This window comes from Triplophysa rosa, linkage group LG8, assembly GCF_024868665.1.
Source record: "Triplophysa rosa linkage group LG8, Trosa_1v2, whole genome shotgun sequence".
NCBI classification, from domain to species: domain Eukaryota; kingdom Metazoa; phylum Chordata; class Actinopteri; order Cypriniformes; family Nemacheilidae; genus Triplophysa; species Triplophysa rosa.
In genome coordinates this window covers 13727528-13741090 of record NC_079897.1, presented here as the reverse complement: position 1 = coordinate 13741090, position 13563 = coordinate 13727528, and the positions used below count along the sequence as shown (strand labels likewise).

The 13563-nt window shown below is 36.1% G+C and overlaps 1 protein-coding gene across 4 annotated transcripts in view; it reads right to left on the bottom strand.

Moving 5' to 3' along the window:
- The window catches only part of grb10b (growth factor receptor-bound protein 10b), a 124322-nt gene extending 113243 nt beyond the window's left edge, over positions 1–11079 (bottom strand). For 2 of the 4 annotated variants that reach the window (XM_057339352.1, XM_057339355.1), the window contains exon 1: positions 10040–10170. The gene's annotated coding sequence lies outside the window, so the exon portion shown is untranslated. Of the gene's footprint in view, positions 1–10039; positions 10171–11006 lie in introns of those variants that run through there. The other 2 variants (XM_057339353.1, XM_057339356.1) reach the window with 2 other exon arrangements.
- Positions 11080–13563: the final 2484 nt, after the last annotated feature.

The window sequence follows — 13563 nt, the reverse complement described above, 5'->3', positions numbered from 1 at the left end:
TAAACCATCTGCCAACTTTTTTCCAAAACACTTGCTGCATTAGTAGTGGAGTGATGTGTGGTTTTATTTCAATTGGATTAACATTCTTATTTACATATTCATGAAGTCAGTAATAGACAATTTATGTGTGCTGATAAACGTGATTTTAATCCAGAATAGTGCATGCATGCAGTGTGCGTTTTTAAAAGATTTACTACAGCAAATATCTTGTAAGTACAACAACAATAAAAACACAAGTGGAAAAACTGGTACCTGTGTGGGTGGCCGTAATTGGTTCCTTCTTTAACAGCGACAATGAGCACATCCAAACCATGTGTCACAATAAGGTCTACTTTAATTCATAGTTCGATTTATATAATTAAGAAGTTTGTGATGCTGTAAGAAACATGCTGACTAGACAAAAAATGACTTTCCTGAGGGGGGATGTGCCTCGCTGCTGCACAAGATTTTCTTCTCTGGTTCTTCGAGAAGGTACAGAATGTTATTAAAGGTTTGTGTAATAAAGGTTATATGTTGTAAAAAAATAATAGCAATTTTCTCAAAAATGGGTTATCACAGTAACATTTCTATAGTATTGGAAATTATAATACATCCTAAACTTCCAAGATTTTATAAAAAACAACAAGTGATGTCATCTTTGTACTGAATAAGAGGCCTGCAAGTACATTTGCCCTATAAAAAATTTCTCTAATATCAGAATCATTTCCCATAGTCATCAATGAGATTAAATTGAGAGCTCCTGTGTCTCAGATATTTCTCCTACGAAGACCTAGAAATCTAACAGATGTTTCAGAAAGATCTCAAGATTCAAAAGATCTCAACAAAGTCATACACTGATCACCAAGTCTGCAATTAAAAGTCAATATTATTGAAGACTTCAATATGAACTGAAACATTTCTCATCATATTTATCCAAATCCAGATTATTCTACCTATAAAATCTACTTTCATTGTGCAGAGCCATGATGTATTTAAATAATTGTATAATTTGTTTCTGTTTTTATTTCTTCAAAACAATTTTAGAACAAACACATGAGATTAAGTTGACACTCAAACGAAACCAAACTGAGAACTTCAAATCTTCTGAGCTATGAGAGGGAAACCTCAGAGCAATAGAAATTGCCTCTAGGAAAGTTTTCATTACACAACAGTGACAACTCCAACTTCTAACCAGCACTGTGAGTTTCTTTACACGTTCCAACACATGCCAGGAACAAAGACCACAGCAGTTCAGTGTTCAGCCCGTTCAATTTCTTCACGAACTGTCAGTGAGTTCTGAAGCTGTGAGACGTGTGGTCATTAAACTCTGTGACAGATCGCTCTGACCACAACACACAACAGAACATCATCATCCCGCATGAGTCACAACAACTCAATGTACACAAGAGCCAAATGAATGAACAGAAGGGAGTTTCACTGGCTGAATAGTCATGTCCAGGCTGGCGTCTATAGCGTCCCTTCATTGCATCAGTGCGGGGGGTATTAACACTCTATAGGAAACTTCGAATGACAGCAAACTGACGCAACGTAGAATGGATTGCGTCAATGTCCAGCTGCCATTGAAAGTAAACAAAGTCTGTGATCGATACGGACCTCTACGTCCATGTGACAGCATCCCTTAAAACTTTAAAAGAAATAAACAGTCAAATTACACTTAAATGTTAAAAGTGATAGTTCAACCAAAAATAAAAACTCTGTCATCATTTACCCTTTTGTCATTTCAAAGCTGTATGACTTTCTTTCTTCCGCAGAACACAAAAGAAGATTTTTTGAAAAATGTTTTTAACTGGACCCCAGCGCTGTGCGGTTAACATTTTTATTTTCAAAATATATTTTTGTGTGTTCTGCGGAAGGAAGAAAGTCATAAGGGTTTGAAATGATAAGAGGGTGAGTAAATGATGATATAATTTTAATTTTGGGATGAACTATCACTTTAAGGCACCTGAACTATGACTTCAGACACAACATGACCACTCTGGCACCTAGGGTACAAGACATACTGTACAGTGTACACTATAGATCAGCTGTCTGCTGAGAATTCTGACCTGAATGTCAGACTTGACAACAAAACCAAAAATCATTTTTAAAACTAGACAATACAGTTAAACTAGGAGTAACTAAAATAAATACCCAACTCCCCATTAGTCTGTTAAAGAGATCACAATTGTCTACCATAGTAGAAAGAATTATTGTTTTTCTTTTGTATGTCAATATGCCAAGACTACATGTCAATTATTGGTTAAGTTACTTGTTGTAGAATAAGGAATGTATTGTAGAGTTGTATGGGGGAAAAAAACACTTGAATTATTTTTTTTGTCCATATGCGCTCTCATCATTGCAACTAACGTAACATTAAATGCTAGTGTATTGGAGTGATTGTGCTTGAACCGCACAATACAGCTTTCCGCCAGATTCAAACACAAACGCGCGCGAATGGCGGAGAGCAATGGCTGCGGCTCAACAGTCATCTGCGTTAACATGTTTTTCTCAGCAAGTGAGGGATAACAAATGTGCCAGCACCTTCACATAAAGTTTAAACGACGATGATTTTACAGACGGGCTCGAAGACAAGACCTGTGGAGCACTGGATGAAACGCTCTCGTGTGAGATGTGCAGGTAATTTACTCTTTATCATACGCTAATATTAGAAAGTTAGTGACATATTCAATTGTTTTGCACAATGCGTCTGTTCCAATTAATATCAGCGAATGTTTTGAATATTACCTGTCAGTGTTTTTATGATTACAGCTGCATTGATGTTTTCGTAGCTCTAGTATGTTAGTTAATATATTTGGGTACATTAATCTGTATAGTGTAGGGATGCACCGATACCATTTTTTAAAGACCGAGTATGAGTACCGATATTTTTTCTGGTACTCGGTATCGGTACCAATACCTATAACCGATGCCTGTATAATGTACAATAATGTTAATAAACCAGTATCTTACTGGTACATTTTCTTTTTTTCTTTTGTTTTTAGGTCTACTTAAATTTAAGTACTATTTTTTAATCAAGTTCTATTTTTTATGATAAGTATCACAATTTTACTAGCACATTTACTTCAGTTTACTAAAGCAAACAATATACTCTGTGGTCAAATTATAAAAAATTTAAGGGGGGTGGTGTGGTAAAATGTGAGTGTATTATAACTTGTTCAAGTCAACCGGACTTTCATTTTGACGGGACGCCGCAAAGGGCGTTTGTTTAAGTTAACCGGACTTTTATTTTGACGGATCGCCGCAAATGGTGTTTGTTTATGTGTTCGTGCCCTCGTGCAGTGAAACGCTAGCGGTGAAAGCTCCACAAGCACAATGCGTTCAGTACACGCAACCGCACCACTCTTTCACACACGGTAACGCAAAACAAGCAGAATACATATTTAAACAGTATCTGAATATTTCGTTAGCTGTTACGTTAGCTGTTCAGCGCTAATTTCTTGTTAGGAAATGCCTGGATTCCTCGAATCCAGGCATCGATTTTCCTGCGGAAATCATAGAGCTCTATGTATGTCACGTGAGGTATCGGTCTTTGGTATCGGTGTGTCATTACGAGTACAAGCTTGGTATCGGGCGATACCGTGCATCCCTAGTATAGATATACTATAAGCTCATTTTCACTGGCAATGCAACTAAGTTAAGTTACATTTGAAAATGAATTGAAGCTGTCTGAAAAAAATTAATGGTGGACTTGTATAATGTTTGTAACAACATTAGACTAATGCAATAACATTAGTCTGGACTAGACTAGAACTATCAAGCAGCACAACATGGAATGACTCAAATACAAGCACCTTAAACTAATACAGTACAGTACAGTAACTGTTACTTTGTTACAGGGCTTGACATTAAGCATTGTCATGTGGTTGTCCTTCGGACAAGTAAATTTGTCATTCACTTGTCCGACTACAAAAATTACTTGTCCAAAGATAAATAAAATGACATTTCATTTGAATTATAATATAATATAATCAATATAATTGTTTCGGATTGAGATTTGTCAAGTTTGCTTCTAAGCATTTTAACTAGTGTCCGCTTTGGCCGCCTGAATTTGGTTATAGGCCTACTCTCCGTGACTGCTATAAAACAAAGGCAAGCAGTAATTATTATTATTGTTAAGGCTGTAATTTAACTTTTTTTTCTCATAGCACTGGTGCTAGAGAGGTTTAAAGTTTGGTAGCACAGGCAGAAATGTGCAAGTGTAGTTCAACATGAATAGGCAGATAACTGACAAAAGACATTAATGTTACATACAGATGGATAAATTAGTGCCATATCATTTTTTGATTACCTAAAAAGTTCTGTGTTTTTCCTTTTTTACTATACAATAGTTGTATATTTGTCCACATAAATTACTGTAGGATACTATAGTGTTTACTGTAGTAAACTGCAGTAAAATTCTTACTATATTGTTTTTGAACTTTACTATAGTATACAGTGTTTATCAATTTACTACAAGGGCACTTCAATTTTCAATAGTAAATACTATAGTACACTACAGTATTTTTTGTCTGAGTGTTCAATTTAACGGTACTTTTATTTCGACGGGTCTTCGGTAAGACGCTTGTTTGCAGATAGCTTCACTCAAACAGTAAAACGCTCATAAAATAAACTCTCAGAGCAACTCTGGAGATGAAGTTCATGTGTTCATATCCTCATACAGTGCAGACGCAGATAAATCCTCGACCACTCGTGTTGTTTGTTAAACTGTGCACATAATTCACTCAGACACGCAGAACAGCCCAGGATTCCGCGACGCGTGCGCATTGATTATTGTCACACACAAACAAGCACAACCACGGAGCTCTGTCTAATGCGCATATTCTTATTATTCTACATACTGTATATGTCACACTGTTTTTTTTTCAAGTTACTTCTCCGGTCGGGCAAGTAAAATTCTCTCTCACTTGCCCATACAAAACATTCACTTGTCGCGGACAAGCGTTAATGTCGAGCCCTGCTTGGTTATATTGCACCAAGTACATTGACATGTCAGTGACATGCCTATGGTCGGTACATAAGCACATACGTTACATGTGCATATTGAATAAAGGTACAGACTACACTAAGTACACTAAAGGATCTGACTGTAGGGTTTTGAAAATATGTTTAAGCTTTGGTAGTCAATTTTGTTCATATCTTTGCTGATAATTGTGCCATTCCTGTTTGTGTCCCACAGTTACTCCTTGAAAAGGTTGAAACAAGTCCAGAAATTCTCAGAAAATAGAAATGCAGACTGAACCTGCAGATTGTGAATGACAGTGATGTGAATGATGGTGCATATATACCCAGAAAAGGTAACGTATTTTATTTAAACCAAAACTAGCATCTGCAATATACATTTGAACAAATCATCTTCCGTTTTTAATAGCTTTCTCCAGGCCGAAACTGAATGTGAATGTCAACCATTTATTTAATTGATTCTAAATAGCAAATGAAATTATAACCTCAGTTGTGAACTCTGTCACTCAGCACTTGGGTCACTAAAGTATAATACTTAGTGTCTGTAGAGGCATATTATTTGCATGGTCATGTAGGCTAGCTTGTTGTTCTGCCTTATCCTTAGGAAGGTGAAGCTCAGATCAAGTGGTACGTGGGAACATTTTACAACATACAGTGGCGTAACATTGTTTTGAAAAGTGGTGGGGACAAAGAAGACACAAATAATACTTTAATAAATTGTTTCTGTAATAACTCGTTGGGAATATTCATGGTTTCACAAGCGTGAAAAATGTAGGTGACTCCTCCTCTAGAAAACGTATAAAAACTGCGTCGCTTTATCGTTAGTGCGAAAGACACATGACAAATAATATTGACACTGTATTTAAAAACTGATATTTTTAAATACGGTATACTGATTCCTTATTTTTTATATGTTTAACACAGTGTATCAAAAATAAGGAATCAGTATACCGTATGTAAAAAAACCTTTAATAATCAGAAAAACAAGCCTTGTGCATCATAGGGAATAATGCTCTGAATATGTTACAGTTGGTTTGATACCTTTATCTGTAACGGTGTCAGAGTTTAATGAATTTAAATAGGTACAGTGTGTTAAACATATCAAAAATAAGGAATCAGTATACGTATATAAAAAAAATCTGTTTAATAATCAGAAAAACAAGCCTTGTGCATCATAGGGAATAATGCTCTGCCTCTGAATATGTTACAGTTGGTTTGATACCTTTATCTCAAATGCTGTTGTCGTTTAATGGATTTATGTAATTACATACATTAAAAGTTGTACAATTTTTATAAAATACATAAAATGCTAATTCCAAAAAACGGAGCCTTGTGCAATAACAGGCGTGTTTTTCTGAACATTTTAGTACTGGTTTTATAGATGAATGTCACGTAGTTAAATTGTTTAATCAATTTTCATGGTTAATTTATATATCGTTTTTTTCTAGAAATTAAGCCTTGTGCAATGTAAAGCGCATATATTTATGTCAATCTGAGTTAGTTTGGGCTTAAAACATAGCAGGCGCAAAGAGCTTAATTGGTATGAAACTGAATGTCTAATGAATGTCCAACATCAAACTAACTTTACCACGGTGACACAGCCGTGAAGCAGGTTCGAATCCGCTGAACTCACTATTCTAAATTTTCATATCAGATCTGCTTCCATTTGTTTTTAAACTATATCATGTTTTCATCAATAGATCATTTAAAGCATGTTGTGCTTTATTATATGTAAGGATGGCTATTGCCGTACGTAATAAAAAGTATTAATTCGTGATAAAATTTGTGTTTTCCCCATGTTAAAAATTTGGTGTTTGACACAGATTACCTGTCGGTGGGTCAAGGATTGAAACGTTTGGGAACCCCCTGCTAATAAGGACAAACATTCAAGTATACAGAGGAAACAGATGGAAAAATAATATCTTTAAAAAAATCTTATTTTCGCTAATTACTACGGGCATTGCCAGATAGGCTACAAATATACAACAAACTTTCTAAATTTTGTTTTGAACTCATGAAACTACAAAGTTGTGACTTTTTCCATTTGTTGGAGTTTTCTGTCAAGTATCAAAATATAATTAATCTTGCAATAGACGATAGCAACCGCATGTCGAGAACAATAAGGACGAATATATAGCACCAAAGTGCAATTAAGCACAAAATGTTTGGTACATGTATGACTTGAACAGCCATTTTCAAATATTTTCATAATTTTTTTAAAATAAATACCTTTACAATCTGATATGTGAAAAAGTTCAGCAAACAACAGTCCCGAACCCACGACGACATGAAGCAGGTAACACTTGCTTTACGCTCTACGCCACCAGAGCAGTTTATTTCCGTGTGCCTTTCTTACATTTTGTCTATTCTAATCTGAAACTGATGGGCGGAGTTAGTATAAATAGCCTCTGTTTACAAAGAGCAGGCTACTTGCACGGTAAATAGACACTCCGTATTTTTTATTTCTTCCAATAAGTGGTGGGGACAAAATTGACTTTGGCAAAAAGTGGTGGGGACATGTCCCACCTGTCCACCCGCAAATTACGCCTATGACGACATAGTTAATATTCCACTTTTTAAAAATAATCTTTATCTTTACTAACTCAATATATTTACCTCATAAAGGTAGTTACATCCTAAATGTAGTTTTAAGCTTTAGGCACATGTCTAATTTAAAAGCAAATTTAAACTTTGGTACAGTGTTGGATTGCAAGACTTAAGCAGATTAAATATATTTTAACACCATGTCGACTAATTTCAAGTTTAGTTTGTTGTCCCACCCAACACTATCAAAGTTAAAGTTTTTTAAAATGTTAGACACTTTCTGAAATATAGGGTTTCAGACAATTTGATTTTTAATCTAAATTTAAGTTTAAACATAACTCTGGACCAGTAAATCAGTATATTTGAATAATAACCTAACTTTTACTAATTTCTTACAGATGCAGTGACCCAGAAGTTTCTTCACCAGGGGCCTATTGGGGATGGCAATAAACCAAAAATTTACCAAGTTTTTGTAACTTACCAATACAAAACTGCTAACCCCTAAAATTGGATAATGTTCTGTTTCCTATGTCTGTTTAGTGTTTTGATTGATTGTGCTGCTTAATAATGTTTTTTTTCTATTTAAATAAAGACTGTTTAAATAAAGATGTGTTACTTTTCCTAGCTTATAGTACAGTTAATGTTTAAGGTATGGAATGTGCATTACACTGCAACTTTGTAGAAACATGTCTACATCCTGTATGAAAAGATATTTTGGAAGTTCAAAGATCGCATATTAATAGATCAAATATATGAAACCATATATTTCATAATTCAAAGGTTGCATATACAGTAGAAGTGAACATGTCACATATACTGTATGTCTAATTTATATATAACACTTAATTAAAAATACATATGTGACCCTGAACAACAAAACCAGTCTTATGAGTCAATTTTTCGAAATTGAGATTTTTACATAATCTGAATAATTAAGCTTTCTACTGATGTATGGGTTGTCAGGATCGGACAATATCTGGCCGAGATACAACGGTTTAAAACTGGAATCTGAGGATGCAAAAAAAATCTAAATATTGAGAAAATTGCCTTTGAAGTTGTTAATCAGAGGCACTGTAACAGGCCATCCACTCATAACAATAAAGTTTGTATATATTTAGGGTAGAAAATTTACAAAATATCTTCATGGAACATGATCTTTACTTAATATCCTAATGATTTTGGGCATAAAAGAAAAATCGATAATTTTGACCCATGCAATGTATTTCTGTCTTTTTCTAAAAATGTTCCCGTGCTACTTAAGACTGGTTTTGTGATCCAGGGTCACATATATCTCACATTTATTAATAATTATATACATTCCATATATGACAATAAATGTATTATACATACATAAACATATTTTTGTATGGGGTGGACATACTGTACATGTCAATATATGAAATTGTTCCATTTTCTAATAGTTTTCACATATGGATTGGGCATATACAAAACATGTAATTCATATACAGTATATTACATTTCCGTATGGGTTCTGTTGAACACAATTTATGAAAACAAACTCATGGGGAACCCTCGACTACCATTTACGTTTTTTCTACTATGGTAGTCAATGGTGCCCCAGAAATCTCAGTTGCTAACATTCTTCCAAATATCTTTCTCTGTATTCAACTGTACAAAGACATTTACAAGTAATTTTTACACAGCAAAATCGCCAGTGTTAAAAAAGGTCAAATTAACACTCACAGTGTTTATATAATCCACACTGATTATATATACACTGTGCGTGTTAATTTGACCTTTTTTAACACTGGCGATTTTACTGTGTAACAGAATTTTCATTTTTGGGTGGACTCGGTGGAGCATCCCTTTAAGTTCACTAAATGTTTTTCAGTGTTTAAGTAGTTAGAAAAAGAGTTTAAAAAAACTATAGCTGTAAATATTTTTCCTCATTGTAATAATAAGGATGGATGATGTGTAGGCTATATCTAGGAACAGTTTCATAAACTGCAAAATGACTTGCATTTATCAAACAAGAGTTTGCGGTAATATGACAGAAATTATTTTGCAATACAGATGTTATTATCTCCATCTATAATGGAAATCGCCTTGCTACCAGTAAACAATTAATTATCATTCTTTACATTAGTCTCAAAGTTTACAGTGTGATTTCATTGTACAGAAATATAGTTTACTCAATGTGCAATTAATATATATATCTGGTATAATACGAAAAAATTAACTTTTAAATGTTCAATGTCAATAATATAAGGTAACGTTTACATTTAAGGAGTTAGTTTTCTCATTATTTACTTGACTCATAAAGTGAATTGCGTCTCCTCTCCATCATCAAATGTTACATTTCTGTAGTACCTGTACGTAGTAATAAATAAGCAGAGAAGTTTATCTCACCCATCTGACAAACAAACACACACAATTCCCCCTTAAACACTTCTTCCTCTCGACCTCCGCCATGCACGAATCCCACTCAAACCCCCTTAACTTTGCCATGCTCTTTAACCGCATCCTTTATATGATGACGTGAGCGCATTAGCGGAGACTATGATCCGAGACTCACCGCTGTATCGTGTGCGTCTGCCCGGTCAAGTAGAGCTCAATATACAGAGAGTATGAGACTGCTTTAGGAGTACCGCTCCTGTACTCCTGTATCCAATATGCCCATGCACGCGTCCACGATCTGTCTATCTCTCAGCTGACTGACTCTCTCCAAAACACACCAAACAACTCCTCCTTTCTCATAGCCCCACCCCAAAACATTCATCATTGTCCAAATGAACCGTGTCTTCAGCCCCAGCGCATCCGTACAGCAAATAAACTACAGGGTTTACAATTAAACGGTACAGTAAACGGTTCCTTGAGGTTTTCTTTATTGACAGGATGAGAAAATTCATTTAAATTGACTAGTTTATGATTTTACTTGTGTGTTATTCGTTGACCATATTTTCAGACATAGCCTGCCGTATTTTTAACTATAGGGTAAAACTCCTTATATTGGGTCTACACTGCCATCAATGAAGAAATATAAACCATTATGAGAGCTTTGGACTAAGATCATAAATTACACATGTGTTTAAATGTATTTTATAAAAAAAAAACTGTATAATTTTGTTCAATTAATACTGCATAATGCACATTGGTTTAAAGTTCCAAAGTTCCCTTTTCTGTATCTTTTGTTATATTATCCCTTATGAAATGGCTTTACTACAGTAATCCTATTTTAACTATGATATTTGTAGGAAAACTATAGTAACCGCAGATTTACTATGGTTTTCCTCACAATAATGAAATACAGGTCATCCCGTCACAACTGATAAAGTTTCCAGTGTTTATCTGTTCTGCTCACCAGGATTCTTGACTAGTCAGAAGCCACACCTCTCATGTCTCACCCACCATCACTATTTACTCACGCGTTTTTTAAGGCCACCTTAACACATTTATGCTCCCAGTTCCCACACACTTGAACTTTTTAAATGAACGCTTGATTTAGACGAATGAAAGCGTAAAAAATAAAACGCATCACTTACCTTCCACATCCGCAGATCCCCGTCTTCACTGTGTGTGTGCGCTGCACGCTGTCACTATTCAGGAGACCCCGCCCTCATTGCCATGACTCCGCCCACTGAAGCACAACGCCACCCCGTCATCAGCCAGTAGCGTCTCGCGCTTTGGCCAGACCCCCGCGCGACCCAATGCGCGCCTGAATAAGCCGAGCACGTGACATGGCTGTGCGCACACAAAGTACACAAACACACGTCTCATACACTTCACTATTCACCTTTTAGTCGTTAAACAATATGGTTTTGAAAATAACCCCGCGTGGTGTTTGTTTGTAAATATGGTGATGACGTTTTTGAACGTGCACGAAATGACAACAGCGTGTTTAGCCTTTCCTTCCATTTGTTTAGTTTTTCTCAATGTGAAATGAATGTGAATTTAAACATTTTACTAAACACTGTCTCACTATAGCCTAGCTAAATACCATTACATAACTGTGGTAAACAACCTTCTAAAACATGGTTACAACTCTTTACTATATTTTCCTAAGGGTTTTGTTGGGTTGATTACCATTATATCACTACTACAAATATCGATTAAACAGTGGTACATGTGTGGTTATGGTGTACTTCGAATTGCATGGCTACTACTGTAGTAAAACTGTAAGCTGCCTGTTCTAGCAGTCCATGACAAATTGTTTAACACAGCCCTGGTAAACGGTACTGTTTATAGGTTATCCCAAATGAGTTTAAGGGCCCTATTTTAACGATCTAAGCGCATGGTCTAAAGCGCACGGCGCAGGCGAACTCGGGGAAATTTGTCCGAAATCCACTTTTGCTAATTTAAGGTAAAACGGTCGGCGCGCCCGGGCGCATGGTCTAAACGGGTTGTCCCGATTCTCTTAATGAGTAATGGGTGTATTTTGGGCGTAACGTGCAGTAAACCAATCAGAGTCTCATCTCTCATTTCCTTTAAGAGCCAGTTGCGCTCGCGCCATATGGCGGATTCGCTATTTACACGGCGGAATTCGCAAGAGCAAAGACTGGACGCTTCTCTAGAGAGGAAACGCATCTGCTCGTGCGTGGGGTTAAAGCGCGCGAGAAGACCAGGACAACCCGTATTTTTATGGTTATGTACACAATAAAAATCTTTTACATTGTAATCCATTTATTTTGTATATTTGGCATGTTTGTGTGCTGCTGCGCTTCCCTCTGTGTAATAAGTGAAAGCGCGTTGTGGACCCGCCCAGAGGCGCATTTTCTACTAACGCGGTCTTTAAATAATAAAAAAATGCGTCATTGACTTTAGACTTCAGACCAGGTTTGAGTTGGTCTATGGCGCAGTCTATTTTCAAGTCTTCAAAATAGCAACGCGCCAACAATGCGCCTGAAAACATTTGCTATTTAAACAACGCGGCGCAGCACGGGAAAATGAGAACTGCGTCGGGCTGAAACTAGCAAAGCTACTAAAGAAACACACGTGCATTATGCTTTAGACAAAGAGAATACATTATTGTGGTAATGACAGCACAAACATATTTTTATAGAAAGAAGAAGCAGAAAAATGTTCATTGTGTCTTGCATCAGCCATTCATGCACACGAAGGTCTGTTGCCCTGCAGCATGTGTCTGTAACTCTATCTTCAACATGAGCCGCGCTTATCAAATCAAACAGCAAATAGCTGGAGCTACGTGATGCCTCATATGCGGTAATGAACACAACACAGATCTTTCTCGAACACATTGAGGCCAATTCACTCTTGTAACAAGGGTTAGAAATCTGTTATAGGTTATAAAAAACAAACGTTCTGCAGAACAAAGCCCTTTTTATTAAGGTCTAGTTTTGTTGTAGTGAGGAGTGGGGTAAGATGAGCGACTGTGGTCCTCAAGATGTAAGAAAACGAGGCATACGTGCAAAGTATTTAATCTAATTTCAGGATGTTTCCTATCAATCTAAATCATAAGAACACATCTATGACATGTGGTTTTAAAAATATTTCTTCTTATAAAAAAGTGCTCCTGTGGCGCAGTTTGTCCCATGATAGGGGTAAATTGAACTACATGGAGATATACTGAGTATCGGGCCGGATTAAGAATTCAGGGGCCCCTGGGCACAAGTGTCTTGTAGATTCCCCCGCCCCCCCCACATATATAAACATATTAATTTTTCTAAGAATAAACGGGAAGACTTTGTCAATGATTATACTATAAGAGTAATTTGTCCATTTGTTAAACTTTATTTGTGTAACAAGCACCTCGCGACTCACGTTCTTATGTAAGCATGTAACGTGTTAAACAGCATTAACGAATATTAGTTATACTGTTACGAGTCTGTGTAAGTAAACATTTTGCAATGTAGATGCCTGAAACTCTCCTGCTTCCTGTTTCCTGCATCGCTGCCGGCAGCTTGTTTGTATCAGTGCGCTTACCACTTCGCTCTAATATTAGTGTATTTTATTATCGTTAATTATTATTGTCGTTGCTAACTTATCCTGATATCTCAATAACCCTGTTCCTGTTATTTACTTGGAAGAGTCTAAACCAAAAGTGATAGTTAACTTAACGCCGTTAGCATAGCAATAGCGTGT